This window comes from Cynocephalus volans, chromosome 7 (genome assembly GCF_027409185.1).
Source record: "Cynocephalus volans isolate mCynVol1 chromosome 7, mCynVol1.pri, whole genome shotgun sequence".
Lineage (NCBI taxonomy): Eukaryota > Metazoa > Chordata > Mammalia > Dermoptera > Cynocephalidae > Cynocephalus > Cynocephalus volans.
The window spans coordinates 127,994,935-128,010,461 of NC_084466.1; the positions used below are offsets into that span (position 1 = coordinate 127,994,935).

At 47.4% G+C, this 15,527-nt stretch overlaps 1 protein-coding gene across 2 annotated transcripts in view; it reads right to left on the reverse strand.

Moving 5' to 3' along the window:
* The window catches only part of TLL2 (tolloid like 2), a 120,457-nt gene that overhangs the window by 100,360 nt on the left and 4,570 nt on the right, over positions 1-15,527 (reverse strand). The gene's annotated exons all lie outside the window — the stretch shown is intronic.

Sequence of the window (15,527 nt, forward strand, 5' to 3'; positions counted from 1 at the left end):
TCATTTTAAAGACAAACTTTCTAATGACATATAATGAGTGGTGTTTTGATATTCAACAATTGGCTGGGGGAGGAGAGCCTTGGTTAGTAATGTTTGCTGATTTCCCTGGTGTAAATCCTCCATCATGGCTGATTTCAGTGTAAGTATCTGTGACATACCTCACAGTTTCTAAGTTGTATATGTTCTCCATCTGATGCCATGCGTGTGGCTGACCCTTTCACTGCAGAGGGTGACGATGATCTGAGCCTTGCAGGGAAAGGCCCAGCTCCACAGCTGCCATCCCAGGACAGTCACAGCACAGCGTCTTGCCCCATCTTTCCCCATCCACAGCAGGATCAGGCAGCACTCACTATGTCCCTGTGACCCAGCTGAATGCCTTCTACGCATTACTTCAATCCATCTTCTCACGAGTTCTGTGTAAAAACCATTCTAGTCCCTACTTTACAGATGAGCAAACGAGGGCCACATGAGGAAGTAGGATTCTGCCCAGGTCACACATGGAGGAAGAGGTTGCACAGGTGTTTTAAGTCAACCAAGTTCTCCCCAATTCCCAAATCAGAGCACTCGCTTACCAAGCCAACTCTTCCTAAAGTTTCACATTCTAAGAAGGCACTAAGAAATTCTGTGTTAAACCACTTTCTTTCGTGCAGGACTTCTCAGAGCCTTCACAATCCTAACAAATATCATGACTCTGCAAGAGAAAGACAGGAATGCAGCATTCCCCAACATGGTTGCCCCAAAGTCTCTTTTCCCTGAGTCTCCTGCCCTAAGGGACACGTTTTAAAGACTGCTACACTACCCAGCAACCCTCCAGGACAGGGTTGCTGCTTCTAGAACTGGACAGGGCCCCATAGGTCATCAGGTCCAGCCACCACCTGATGCCTGAGTAGGTTCTCACACTTCTCCAGAGACAGGGAGTGCACGCCTTTGCATCACATCTCCGTGATCTGTGAACAGTTCACTCTCTCTCCTTTTCTTCCAGTCCTGGTGCTGCAGCTCTTCTCTCAGGACTAAGAAACTGAAGAGAAGGGACGGATGGATCCTGAGTGCCAGTGGCGGCCCACCAGGCTCAGCACGCCTTCTGACCCTCACAATGGCAAGCCTGTACAGTACGCACCTTGCAACCATTTTTCCAAATGAGGACAGTAGGCTCAGAGAGATTACCAACTTGCTCCAGGACACCTCTCAGTTCTAACTCTTAATTGCCAAGCACCTTCACCTCCCTGAGGAAGAGATGGAAGCTTGGAGAAGAGGAGTGACTAATTCAGCCAGGGGGTGGAATCAGGGAAGGCCTCATGGGGTGGTGATGCTTGAGCAGGAGGATGACAAATGAGCAGAAGCTCGGCAGGTGGATAACAAGAAGAAAGGGCATGCTGGCTGAAAGGACAGCATGTGCAAAGGCCCTGAGGTGGGAAGCAGCAAGGCTCTGTCAGGGCAGGAGCAGCAGGGACTCAGTGAGGGGACCAGCTAGAGTGGGGACCCAGCCATGTAGACTGCCAAAGATAGCAAGAGCAAGGCAGGACATGAGGCTCAGGCGCTGAGAGGCTGGGCGGGGCTGAAAAGGGAGGCTTGGACACAGGGAACGGAATTCTGATAGAGCGCCCAGGTGGAGCTGGTCACAAAGAGTCCCTCACTCTGTGCAGCACTTCACAGTTTCCTGTCCCTTCATGCACACATTCTCCCCCTCTCCCTCCCCCAGACCCTGGCACCCAGCACAGGACCTAGCACTGACCTTCAGAATGTTTCCATAAGCAATGAGCGAGTGAACGACTACTCCTCCCAGAAGGCCTGGGGAAGGCAGGGCAAGAGCCATAGGCCTGCTCATGAGGGAGACGAGGCTTACAGCAGCTAACTACCAGCCGGAGCTGACAACCCTTGAGAAGGGTCAGGGCTTGAATTCAGACTTTTTGGCTCCAAACTCCAAACTTGGAGCTTGGTTCACTGCCCCACACAGGGCCCAGCTTCTAGAATTGGGATTCAAGGCGGGGGCTGATCTCATGGTCAGCAGGAAGTGCTCTTACCAGATGAGCTACTAGTCTGGCAAAGACTGGACAGCCCCAGCAGGGTGCTTAGGGGAAACAGAGTGCAGGGAGGGTGGCACTCCCCACCACTCCCCACCAGAGATTCCAAGAGTCTGATGGGAGGATTCTGGCCGTGTTGAATGGTCCCTGATGTGGGGCCTGCAGAGCTAGGGAGTCTGCAAACCAGGCAGAGAGAGACCCCTTCAACTCTGCTGTCACCTGTCACCAACTGTACCCTCCTGAGATGCTGTTCCCTGCACCCAGAGAGCAGCAGGCCCAGGGCAGCCCCTGACCTTCCCAGCCCATCCTAGCCACATGCCCTGCCTCAGCCCCCACCCCAGGCCTCACTCCCAAACCAGTAGGCACCTGGATTCTATCCCACAGGAGTGACCTCCAGCAGATGCTCATCTTACCCCACCTCACCTCCACCAACCAGGCCGCTTCCTGATTTTCATATCTACACTTAAAAGTTGCTGCTGCACTAAGGGATACTGGGTTTTTCAATCAGCTCCCTACTTATGGACCTTATCACAAATAGTCTTCAGTGGAGTTGTATATCGGGACATGAGGCATGTTCTACACTGGGGAAGAAACATGGTCTGTACTTCCATGGTCTACACTGGAAGTGCTCCTTTTGGTGGCATTTTCTTCATGGTACAATGAGACAGCTGAACCAGCTCGGCATCTCTCAAGGCATGGCCCACAACCCACTTGCATTAGAAGTGTCTAAGGAGTGTGCTGACTTGCAGATCCCCAGGACCCAGCCCAGATGTATGAAATCTGGTTCTCCAGGGACAGGGCCTGGGGATATGCATTTTAAACCCATGACCTATCCCACCTCCATGGGTGACTCTGACGCATACCAAAGTTTGGGAACCAGTGGAGTCGATGGTCTCTGACGTCCACCAGTCCTAACATTTGATTTCACCACAAGTTCTTTTAGAGAAGCGTAAAGTGCCTGGAGGCTGCTGTTTGCCCATAATAGCAAGCCACTCAGGAAGCAAGGAAGGATGTCACTGATATTCCATAAGACAGTCACCTGGAGATAAGCTGAGATTATTGAAGGAAGTAAATATGGAGTATTCAAACCATCGGAATTCCTCTCAGGAAACAGGCTGGGGGGTGGGGGGGCAGAAGCAGGGAGAGTTACAGGGAAATCCTACCCAGAGACACATTTAGTTCCCTTCAAGTTTCCAGCAGAGAGATTTAACAGGTTTAAAGCAGTTTTCTGTGAATCTTTGTCAAGGGAGTGTATGTACAAACAAACAGGGAGGGGTTTTTTTTTTAGTAAAAGTTAATCGGCTTAAAGTGTGCAACTAAATAAGCAAAGCTTACACTAAAGTGACCCACAGAGAAAGGACCCCATGGAAAAAAAGTTCTAGGAAATACAATATGGCCTCTATGTTCTTTTGTAGTTCCACGCTATAAATATTCATGGGACGGTGTTAATGGGGTCCACAGCTCTATGCAACCACAATAGATTTTTTGTTTATTCTCAGGACCATGAACTTTGAAACCATGACCCCAAATTTCAGCATGCTGAATTCAGGCTCATTTGCAGAGCAGGAGGGGAGAGGTTCGGACTCTCGGAGAGGAAACAGGCGAGATGTGAATCACGTCTCCTGGATCTTTTAGTTGAGATTAAAGGGTAAGATCTGTTTAGTATGGGAAGCCTCCTGGCTCCAGGGCCCCCAGCCGCTCCAGCCTGGGGAAATGGCCTTCTGTAGGGATAGATGGCTTAGTTACTCAAGCACATGGCAGAGAGGAGTGGGCAGCTGTAAATATTTTAATTGGATCAAACAGATTCGTTGCAAGTTTTACATCAAAGACTTGAAAAACTCGTTTGGATTATAGAATTTCTAAGACAGAGAGAATTTAGAAGTCATCAAAGCAATGTCCTTCTTTTCTCTGTGAGGTAACTGGGGTCCTGGAAGGTCAAATGACTTGTTCAAAATGTCACCTCTAGAAGCCATATCTGCTGACTCTCAAGCACGCTCTTCCCCACACCAGGGATGGCAAATAGGAGACAAACATGTGCCTCCCCTTACCCGCTCTCACCAAGGACAGATATCCGTCTGATCACAGGTATCCTGTCCAGCAAACTTGGACACAGCCTCCGGAAGCATCTCAGCACAGTGCTGCAGGGGGCCAGCCCAAATTGATAGAAATGGCACACAAGTTGAAGACCTATTTGCCATCCTTCCCCTGCACCATGCTGGCAACCACAGGACATTAGCCATTTATTTCAACTACAGGGTTTCTATTCAAAGCCACTTAAAGCCTGAATTCAGGGGTCTGATAATGCACCCAGAAATGCAGCAGGACCTGAGGGTCTTATAGGACTCTCCATGTTAAAGGTCAGTCAGGAACTAGGAGAGCACCCTACACAGATGGGTACTACAGAGCAGCTCTAAAAGCTGATTGCACTCCAAGAGAGCACCCAGCCCTGCCTTCTGCCTTGGTTGGCATCATCCTACTTTACAGATGAGCTTAGAGGGTCTGGCTGGTGCCTGGGCTGGTGGCCACCTTGCTCAAGGCAGATAATATATGGCCTCCTGCCTTGCCTCTCCATCTATATCACAATATATTTGCAACAATACATTTCAGAACCATGCCACAGCTTCGCGTTCCAAGCAGAGCTCATGTGGCTCAGCAAACACCTGCTCAGCCAATTAAAAAAAAAAAAAATTATCTACCAGATTATTGTGAGCAAGGAGGCCATATCGGCAAGGTTATTTAGTTTGTAAGTTCCAAATAGGTTTCATCTCATGTGCCAACCCCACTCAGTTGGTGGTGTTCCCTTGAGCACAGGGAGGTGACTTCTTGGACCCACAGGAAGACAGCCAATCAGTTAGCAATGTCTGCCACTGGTGTGGGAGAGGAGTGGCATCGTAAGTGCCACACATTAGCCATTCACAGGTTATGTGGTAAAGATACTAAATTTCATTCTGTGTAAATAAATGGCTGTGGCAAGGCCTGAGCTATGGTTACAGTTATTCTTTGTATATTATTCTCCACCCTCTGCTCGGCTCTGCCCAGGAAGCCTGCTTCTGTGGACTGACTGCATCCTCCAATTTCCCCTGCTGCCTCTGGCTTCTGGTTGCCAGGAGGAGCTCCTGGCAGGTCAGAGGGAAGAGGAGAGAGAGGTCCGGGCATTTCTTCCCTGCTCTGGCACTGCAGGTCTGGCAGCAGGCACATCCCTCCACAACTTCCCCTCCTACCCAGTTCCAGCTCCAGAAACACGACTCCCTCCCCTGTCCCTTCACCACAGGGATAGCTGGCCAATCTCTGGGTGTCTCACCTCTCTTGTTTGTTCCATTAACCCTGAGTCTCTAATTAGTCTCTTCATTAAGGTCTCTTAGTCTGAAACATCTGGGGTAAATTTTGTTTCCTGCTGGGACCCTGACTTATACAGCTATTCTAAGAAAACCCTTTATTTCTATAGCTCTAGATAGATGGGATCCTGACTGGTAATGCACATGACTACCTTGGCCTGAGACAACACTTTCCACGGCTTAATTCCAGCAGAAGATGACTTACTGCTACCTCACACCTGCTGCGTTCCCACAGCCTGAGCTCGCAGGGGCTCCGCTCAGGAATGGAGAGAGGGATACAGCTAAAGTCCTGAAAGCCAAAAGCTCCTTGGGCTCTAATTTTACATCTTATGTGCCTGATTCCAGGACCAGACACAGCTCCTAAGCCCTAATATCTCCACTGTGGAATGATCTTTTGTAGAGCCATAAGTTACTTACGCATGACTCATTCTGAAGATAAAGGCCACCAGAGAGCCTGAGTAGTGCAGACAGTGGAATGATATAGTAGGTGGAGAGCAAAGGAGACGCGGGACCCACCTCCAGCCAGCCAATAGCTGTCCGTGTGACCTTGAACAAGTTCCTGCCCTTCCCAGGCTCTCGGGGATCTCATAGGAAATATGAAAAACTTAGAATAAATAATCCCAAGGGTTCCTTCCAGCTCTAACCTTCCATAAGATTTGACTTAAAGATCTTACTTTGTGTAGCTAGCCAACTTTCAGCAAAGGCAGTGGGCCTATTTTCATTCTGACTAAATTTTCTTCTTAAAAGTCCAAAGAGTTTAGTCTGTCGTGACAGAGATGGCTCATTGTCCACCAATACCTTTTCCTTTCTTCCATAATAAAGAACCTCTGATTTTTAGTTGCAGGCCCTCCAGAAGAAGGAGCTTGCAGACTGCCATAGAGCTATTGGTCGCCCTGTAACTAAGTTCTGGCCAACAAGATGAAGCAGAAGTGACAGCTGCTAGCTCCCAGGAAGCTGCTTCTCACACATTCTTTGTCCCCTCTTCTATTCCAGGCCTTCTGTGTTCAGACCATGCTTCTGATGGTCTGAGCTCCAGGTACCATCTTGGGCCACGAGGATAAGGCCTTGACCTAAGGAGAGTGGAGTGGCAAGCTGGAAGGAGCTGGAGCCTGGAGGACTTCCTGGAGCAGAAGTGCCCTATCAGCCCTGGATGGCTGACATCCAGACTTTGACATGAGGAAGAAACAGACTTCTAGCTTGTTTAAGCCAATGTCCCAGCCTGCAATACATTGCCTCTCAGCTGCCAATCTACCATTATTTGTCATGCTCTGTGATACTGGAGCTGGACCCTGTACACATTTCTCCTTCACCAGCAGGCACAACGTTAGGCTTTGTCAGTAGGGGGGCACCGGAGGAATACTGCAAGAGGAAGGGACTGCTCTTCCTGGGTCCAGTGGTCTCATCTTTCTTGCTTCTATGGGACTGGCTGCCAGCAGTGTTCAGGAAAACCACTGGCACCAACCCTTCAGAGTTTTGCCAGTCCCCACTGGGCAATTCCCTGCTGGCCAGCCTTTTCCTGCAGTATCTCAGTGAACTTCTCCAACCTACAGCAGGCCATAAACACACCCTCTCTCATGAAGTTAGAATTTCAGCCTGGGAGGGGTGGGGGTGAGGTGGCCTCCTCCTTCCCTAGTAGATTCTCCTTACACCTGCTAGACCTGCTTTCTGTAGAGTTCTCTTTACCTGCTTTAGTAGTCGATCTCCTTTTGCTATATATCAATTATTTATATTAAATTTTCTAATTACTGTTCAAACTACTGGTGTGGTTCCAGTCTCTTAACTGGACTCTAATGGACACAACCAACTAACTGGTGTTCATTACTAGCAATTTAACCTAATCTTAACTGACAGTTGTATAATCATCTCCATGGAAAAAAGTAAATGATATGGAACAGAATAAGCATTCTGTTTTTTAAAAATCTTCTTTCCAAAAATTATTTATGAAAAATATGACAGATAAAAGGTTGAAGTCCATGATATTTAAAAGAGTTCCTACTAAACATTAAAAAATAAGTATCTAATAGAAAAATGAGCATGAACAGAAGAAAAAGCACATCTACAGGAAATGTACACAGCAAAAAAAATACAATGGTCAAAATGTATTTTAAAAGGTTCAAAATCATTTGAAAAAGAATTACAATTTAAAATATAAGTGCAAGTTGAAGAAACAGCAAAATACTTTTCTCCAACAAGCAAAGATTTTTAAAAGCCAAAATACAAAGTATTAATTGTAATGGGAGTGTAAAGGAGCAAAACCTTTTTAAAGGGTAACTTGAAAAAAAATAATCAGAAGCCCTAAAAGCATTTTGACTCAGCAATTCTACTTCTAGGAATTTATTATAAAGAAACAACTAAAGAGTTATATGAAAATCTAGCTACAAGTATCATTGTTCATAAAAAGCAAAAGAAAAAGATTGGGGAAGAAATCTGTATGTCCAACAACAAATTGGTCAAATAAATTATGGGGCATCTATACAAGAGTGTACAAACCAACTTAAATTGATGTTGTACAAGTACATTTATTATAAAAGCATATTTATTACATTTATTATTTAAATATATTTATTTACACATTTATACATTTATATATTTCAAATACATTTACATATTTACATACGTTATTTAAATATACATTCATTATTATATTATATTTATTGTCATAGAAAGAAGTTCATGGTACTAAATGAAAGTGAAAAAGAAGCAGGTCCAAAGCAGTGTGTATAGCATTTTCAGGGGAAAAAATAATTACAAACACACATAGAAAAAGTCTGGAAGAACATACAACAAAATGTGATGTGTATTAGCTGTGTATTTAAGAAAAATGTTTGATGTTTTAAAACATAAAACATCACCTTTTCCGCCCACCTGAAGGGCACCTCAATGCCTGCTGAACATGTCTGGATGAGCTCATTCATGTTTCAACCATGACCTTGAGGCACAGCTCAGCTCAGGACCCCTTCCACGCACAGAGCCACCATCTCTTCCCATCTTCCCTCCCTTTCCATCCCCTCGTCCTCATGCTCCCAGCCTAGAACTCCTGGTGGTGCCCCTGTTTCCTGCTTCTACAGACCTTCAGCATCACCTGCCTTCATTGTAACAGTTCTCTGCTCAAAAGCCATCAACAGTGCCCCATTTCCTTAGGGACATGTTTCGAATGTCTCCACTTGACATTCACTGTTCCAAGCTTATTTCAATCTTATTGTTACCATTCTGCAAAGTAATCAGCGTAAACCCCCAGCTCCAGGCACGTCACAAGCATTGCTGCTGCCTCACCTTTACTCACACTGTTTATTCCGCTGAAATGCCTTCCCCTGCATCCCAGCTTCTCCAAGTCCCGTCCATCCTTCTAGGGCGAGCTCAGATATTACAACCCCCTCACCAGGAAACCTTCCTTGATTGTCTTATTGTGACTGCTACCTTTTCTGAATCCCTGTGGCATCTCATTTTCTCAGTTTTTCCTTTGACCAATATTGGTTGAGCACCCACCATGTGCCAACACTGTGCTGGTTACTGGGAAACCACATGAGTCAGTTTCTACCCACGGGAGCACCTTGTCCCATGTGCAGACAGTCGTTGAGCAAGTCATCACACCAGTAAGTATACCCAGTTACAGACTGCAAAATGTGCCATGCAAAGAAATAAAGATCATGAGAAATTTAAAACAAAATTGAGAGAAAATTGATTGAGATCAGTGGCTGGGAAGATGATAGAGTTTGGATGTGATGTCCCCACCAAAACTCATAAGGAAGTCTGTTCTCCAATGTGGCAGTTCTGGAAGCTGTTTGAGTCATGGGGGTGGATCCCTCATGAATGGATTGATGCTCTCTCTGGGGGGTGAGGGTCCTAAGTGAGACCTTGCTCTATTAGTTCCCACAAGAGCTGATTGTTTAAAGGACCCTGGCACCTCCTCTCTCTCTCTCTCTTGCTTCCTCTCGCCATGTAATCGGCTTATACCCGCCGGCTGCCTGATGCTCTCCACCATGAGTGGAAGCAGCCTGAGACCCGTGCCAGATGCAGCTGTCCCAGAATCGGAAGCCAAATAAACCTCTGTTCTTCATAAATTACCCAGTCTCAGTTATTTCTGTTATAGCAACACAAAACGGACTAAGACAGAAGGCCTCAAAGGGAAAATGACATGTAAGCTGAGTCCTGAAGGATGAGTCAGAGTTAACTATGTCGAGAGTCCAGAGACTTTCCTAGGCAGGAGGAAGAACCTATGTGATGTGGAGCCTGGTGAGGAAGGAGAGGGAGGCTGAGTCGGAGGGACAGGCAGTGACCAGAGCACACAGGGCCTGCCGACTGCTCTCATTCCCACAGCAATAAATGGGAAGTCATTAAAGGGAGTTAAGTGGGTCTGATTTTGCAAACATGATTGGACATGAGTTTCAGAAAAATCATGCTGCCTGCAATGTGCAAAACAGATTTCAGGAGGCAAGAGCGGCATCTGGGAGACTGGTTCAGTCACTGTCTTAGTAGCCCAGATAGGAGCTGGCGGAGGCGTGGACCAAACCATGGCATGAGGATGGAGAGAAGTGGATGGGCTCAATTTTGGAAGTAGAATTGGCAGGACTTGAGTTGGGCTGCATGAGACAGGGAGGGAAAGTGCTGTGTCCAGGATAGTGACTGGGTTTCTGGTTTAAGCACCTGGGTGGACTCTGGTACCAGTCTCATGCCTGCAACCACGGGGCCCAGCACTCAGTGAGCCCAGGAGGAGAGGATGGGCAACCAGTGCTGGCTCAGCAGGAAGGAGAATTGGGCATGAAGAAGAGTCAAGAAGGAAGGTAGCTTGAGGCTGTTCCTGTGGGAAACCAGCTCCCAGGACTCACATCAACTCCAGGCCAGTAACCCAGATAGGAGGGAGGAAAGAGGCTCAGTGCAATTGTGGGAGATAAGTGGCCCAGCGGGTGAAGCAGGCGAAGACTCAGGGTGGAACAACCATTCTCAAGTGCTCATGCAGCAAACTTGAGGATATTTATTGGTAATTGACAGAAGTGGTTAGAGTGTGGCATGATCCCAGATAAGCCTGTAACCAATCAGCGGGAAAGCTCAGTCCCTGTTGCTATGTTTGCATCCAGGGAGAGCTGTGTTATGAGCAGGCTAAGAGGGTACCATGAGAAACCTGCTTATATGCATTTATTTGGTTTATCTTTCGCCCTCTCCCTGCTTCACAGATGAGCAGGAGCGAATTGTGGAGCAATAAATTATCACTTGCTACATGCTCTGGATCCCAAGAGAACTCTTTGCAGCCCTGAGAGGAACAGATAAGGATACACAGGCCACCGAGATGGTCATTTATAGGGAAATTCTTAAATGGGGAACAGTGATAGGAGCAATCATAAGGACAGCCAGGAGAAGTGCTCACAGGGGATGACTGCTTGCTAAACATTGCAGGTTCGCTGCCTCACTTAATCCTCAAACAAACCTCTATGATGGGCTTTAATACCATTCCCGTTTTCTAAATGAGGAAACTGAGGCTCAGAGAGGTTAAGAAAGTTGCTCAAAACCACACAGGTAGTAAGGGCAGAGGTAGGCTTCAAGCCACAGGCTTCCTGATGCCCCAAACAGTCTCTCCAACAGGATATTTCACGCTTCTTCTCTTTCTCTCCCAGAACCTCCTTGGGAAACACTGGTCATCGCAGTCAACTGCCTGACTCCCGTGCACTGCCCTGGACCTCTGGAAGAGGGGTGGGGATCAGAGAGGGGGTCAGATGCATTTCAACACCTGAGGTTATTCATTTATTCTTCCCTATGCTCTGGGACTGAAAGTACTGTACTTTGAAGGCCAGAATTCTCTCATCCTTGTTTGATTCCTTGGTGAGGAGAAGGTAGTGGGTCATGGCGCTCTGGGGAACAAATACACAAATATGACCTTCAGGCTGGGCAATGTGGAGATGCTTGTCAACTGTGGATGGAGGGAACCAGGAAAAGCTGCAGCTCCAGAGTTGGAGAGGCTGTGTGGCTTAGAAGGGAGAGCGGAGATTGGATGTCCTTGTTGCACTACATGCAAGCTCCATGTCCTATGCAGGTCCCAGCCCAGGCTCTCCCCTGTGCAAGCACCCAGACCGTGTCCTGCAAAGCCCATGAGACCACTGAGGCCAGGCCATCTCATGGCCTGTTTGAGAGACCAATGGAGAAAGTAGAAGGAAAAGAACTTTGTAAACCATCACGTGTGGCCCAAAGCTCTAAGGCAGTGCTGTAATGTGAGGGTTAACATCACTGTTCTTCCTCTTGAAAAACAAGGTGAGAAGTGAGAAGGCAAAGGTTTGGGGACCAGAGAGGTTACAACCTTTATCCAGATTGCTTGACTAGGTCTTCATGCGGGAGGGATGTGCACCACCATCAAATGTGGGATGGGCCCAGACCCTGCTGGACCTCAGCTCTTTGGAAACTGGAGGCCAGAGGAATGCTGTTTTAGACAGAGGAGCAGCTGGAAGGCACCACTGGCTAGGCAGTGGCTCGGGTCCAACCACTCACAGATCTCCAAATACCCAGGTGCTGGTTGCTCAGACACCTGGCTGGCTTAGGGAGCATGGAAACCCCTCAGCCTAACACCATCTTCAGGGAGGCTGGTGAGATTCATGGCAGATTTAAGTTTTCAGGTCAAAGTCTCGGTACAGGAGTTATCGACATCAGCATCACTAGAAAACACAAAACTCTGAAAACATCATCTGGCTTTGTTTGTTCAGATATTTGGTTTCCTGCTACTTGGAAACCATGCTGGATTTCTGTAGGATGATAATAATAAAAACAACAGTATTTACTGAAGGTTTACCATGTTCCAGGCACTATTCTAAGTGCTTTGTCTATACTAACTTATTTAATCCTCATAATAACCCTGTGTGGTTGACATTGGTACCCACATTCTATAGATGAGGAACAGAATCCCGGCAAGCTTCATCCGGTTCGCTCAGGGTCCCACAGCTATGAAGTGGCAGAGCCAGGGTCTGAGCTCAGGTCATTGGCTGCTAGTTTGCTCACTTTGCCCCTAGGCTGTCTCATAGGAATGGAAAGCCATGCTATTCATATGATTTGATTTAATTCACACACTTTTTTGAGCAAAACCAGGTTCTTCCAGGACCATATAATTCTAACAATATCTCACATTTGTTGAGTGTATCTATGTGCTAGGCACAGTATTAAGTGCTTTTCATATAACAGCAAGCCTGCTAATAGGAGTTTCTATTAACCTCATTATACAAATGAGGAAACTGAGGCTTTAAAGGCTGAGGTGCTTGTTCCAGTTTTCACAGCTAGTAAGTGACAGAGCTGAGAAGGGAACCTAAGTCAGCCTGATTCCAAGCAGGTGTACAGAATCACAATGCTGCAGCAAGGTCCTTATCCTCCTTGGGCTGAGGAGGAGCGAGGCACTCAAACGACCATGGCCCAGGCTGTGGAGTGCTGTGACGGTGGCCAGAGAAGCAGTGGTCAGCTGGAGGTCCAGAACTGACCTGGGCAGTGCTGCTGAGTGAGATGCTCTGCTGAACTGTCTACACTCGGCTTCCATCCAGGAATATCTTCCTGCTGAGCAGGCCATGCCCAGCCCTGAGCAGGAGGCTCCCAGAGGGCAGGGTTATGGTCTGACTGACACTCAAATCCTCAGCATCACTGCAGAGCCTGGCATGTGCCTGGCACCTTGCAGATCTGGGCTGAGGATGGCTCTGCAGTATCATCGCCGTCCCCACCATCTTTCCTCCACTGTGTAGACACTGTGTAGACAGTGGAGGAAAGGACACTTTCTCAGCACACATGCTGACCCCAGGAAAGGATGTGCCATGCTGATCACTGTGCCACCATGTGGAAAAGAAGGAAAAACAGGATCCAGTGGTGTAAGACTTGGCGACCTACCTCTGATGATGTCATTGTGCACTTTTCTGTCTGCCAAACATGAGCTGTATCCACAGAGGCGGTGCTGGAAGTCAAAGGAGCATCAATGTCTGGCAGAAAGTCTAGGCCTGAAGCTCAGTTTCCCCACATGCAAAACGGCAGACCTCACAGTCTACTCTCGGGGCCGCAGTGAGGGTCAGAGGGTTGGTGTTCTCACTGTCAATCAGCTCTTGGAGTGGCCCCAGCCAAAAGAGGCCCGACGTGTGCCCCTTCCTGGTCTCCCCTTACCCAGGTAATGCCTGCTCCAGCTTGAGCCTTGCCACTGCTGGGGCCTCTGGGTTCTCTTCAGCATCTGGTGGCCACATACTCCACACCTGCTTGGCATAGCTGAATTCTCAGCTCGGGCAGCTGTGCCACTTAGCTGACCCTGTTACTCGGGAGCCAACTCTGCCTTGGGCCCTGTCCTCGTTTTCACTTACTTTTTTAAAAAAACATTTTTTATTGAGATATTACTCATATACCATAAAACTCACTCTTCACTTACTTTTGAGACCGTGTTTAACAATAGTTATCAGGTCTGAAATTAAGAATCCCTAACTTCAATTACATTATATAAAATCAATTATTCATTTATTGCAAAAATTCAAATTACTCTACAGCATTTCAACAAAAGACTTCAGGAAGTGCTTGGAGTACCTGCTCTGTGCTCTAACAATGTAAAACCAATCGCCAAGCACTTGCCTTGTACCAAAAACTGTGCTCAGCACTTGACAAATATTGTATCATTTAATCCTTATAGCAACCCTGAAAAGTGGATATCAGTAGTTCTTTTCAAGCGAGGAAACTGAGGCTCAGGGAGGTTAAGTAACTTGCTCAAGGGTCACACAGCCTGGCACAGGTGGCAGATTTTGAATCCAGATCTGGCAGGTGTCAGAGCCTGTGTCATAACCAGCTCACATCCTGCCCCAGGCACTGCAGGGTGTGAAATATTGGAGACAGAGGTGGACTAGATGCTGCTACTGTCCAGAGAAAAGGAAAAACAAACATTTAATTCCAATACAGCCCTGAAATATTTTAATTCCATCAATTCAGCACCTGCCCATTAGCAAGGGCATTATAACAAGTAGGGATGAAAATAAAGATGTAAAAGTGCCAGCTGCCCTTACCAGAGAGTGGCCTGTGGGAATGGGAGTCTCACAGGGAACAGACAGGGTACCAGGGAGATGGCAGCTCCCATTCTGGGGACAGGATGTACAGGGGAGACAAGCTTCTGGGAGGTACCATGTGAGCCTCATCTCTACTTAAGAAATCAGGGCTCCTGCCCCTGCCACGAAGGATGTAAACTCCAGAGGAGCACTGCCCAGGACTCCATGATCTCCCCAACTCCACTCTGAGCATGCCCAGGAGGTTCACAGCCTGCTGCGCTAGGGCTGCTTCATTTTCCAGGCTGACAGAGAGCATGGAGTTCCTTCAGCCAAGGACGCAATCCACAGAGGGCCAAAATCATCATTCCCTCATTCACTAAATATTGACAAGTGCCTACAATGTACTGGATATTGCTCTAGTCACCGGGAATAGAGCAGTGACCAAAGCAGACAGAATCCCAGACCTCATGGAGTTTGACATTCCAGCCTCACATCAGTAACCTGAGAGCTGCCGGCAAGAGCTGCCCCAAAGAGCTCTCTGGGTGATCCCCAAATAAAACCTGATTGTAGGTATCTTGGAGAAAATGGCGAGGTGAAATGAGGCCCCAGATTCCACGCAGAAGTGAAGTCTGAAAGTGTGGGGAGGAATCCAAGCTTCCTCATGAGGAAAGAGCTGGTGCCCAGTCCACCATCCTCACCATTGGCTCCTGAGCCATAAGCCATCAGGAACCACCAACTACATTTATTATATCTGAACACAGAACTCACAGCCATGAGGAAGACCCTGGCATTTACCAAGCCACCAGCTGAAAAGTAAGGCTGGCTATCAGCCAGTTCCCTTGGATTTAATAAACCCAATAGGCTGTACTGTACAGCACTCAGGTAGACGATTTTGGTGACCTGAGTCACATACCCTCAGCTCAATTCTGGACAGTTCCATGCTTCTGCTGCATGTCTCCCCACTTTTCTGCTTGAAAACTTTTTCTGAATCTGTAGAACCCACTATACCTAGTTGTTCAGGGAAGTTAATGTCTCAGGCAATGTGGTAGGTCATATTTTCCAAAACTGGCTGCAACAGTATCTCTCATTCCACACACTCTTTTAACAATGTGACTTTGACATTCCTTCCATTGGAGAAGTGGGTCTATGTTCCCTCCCTTTGAACCTGGGAAGGTTTGTGACCATGTAGAAATGACAATATG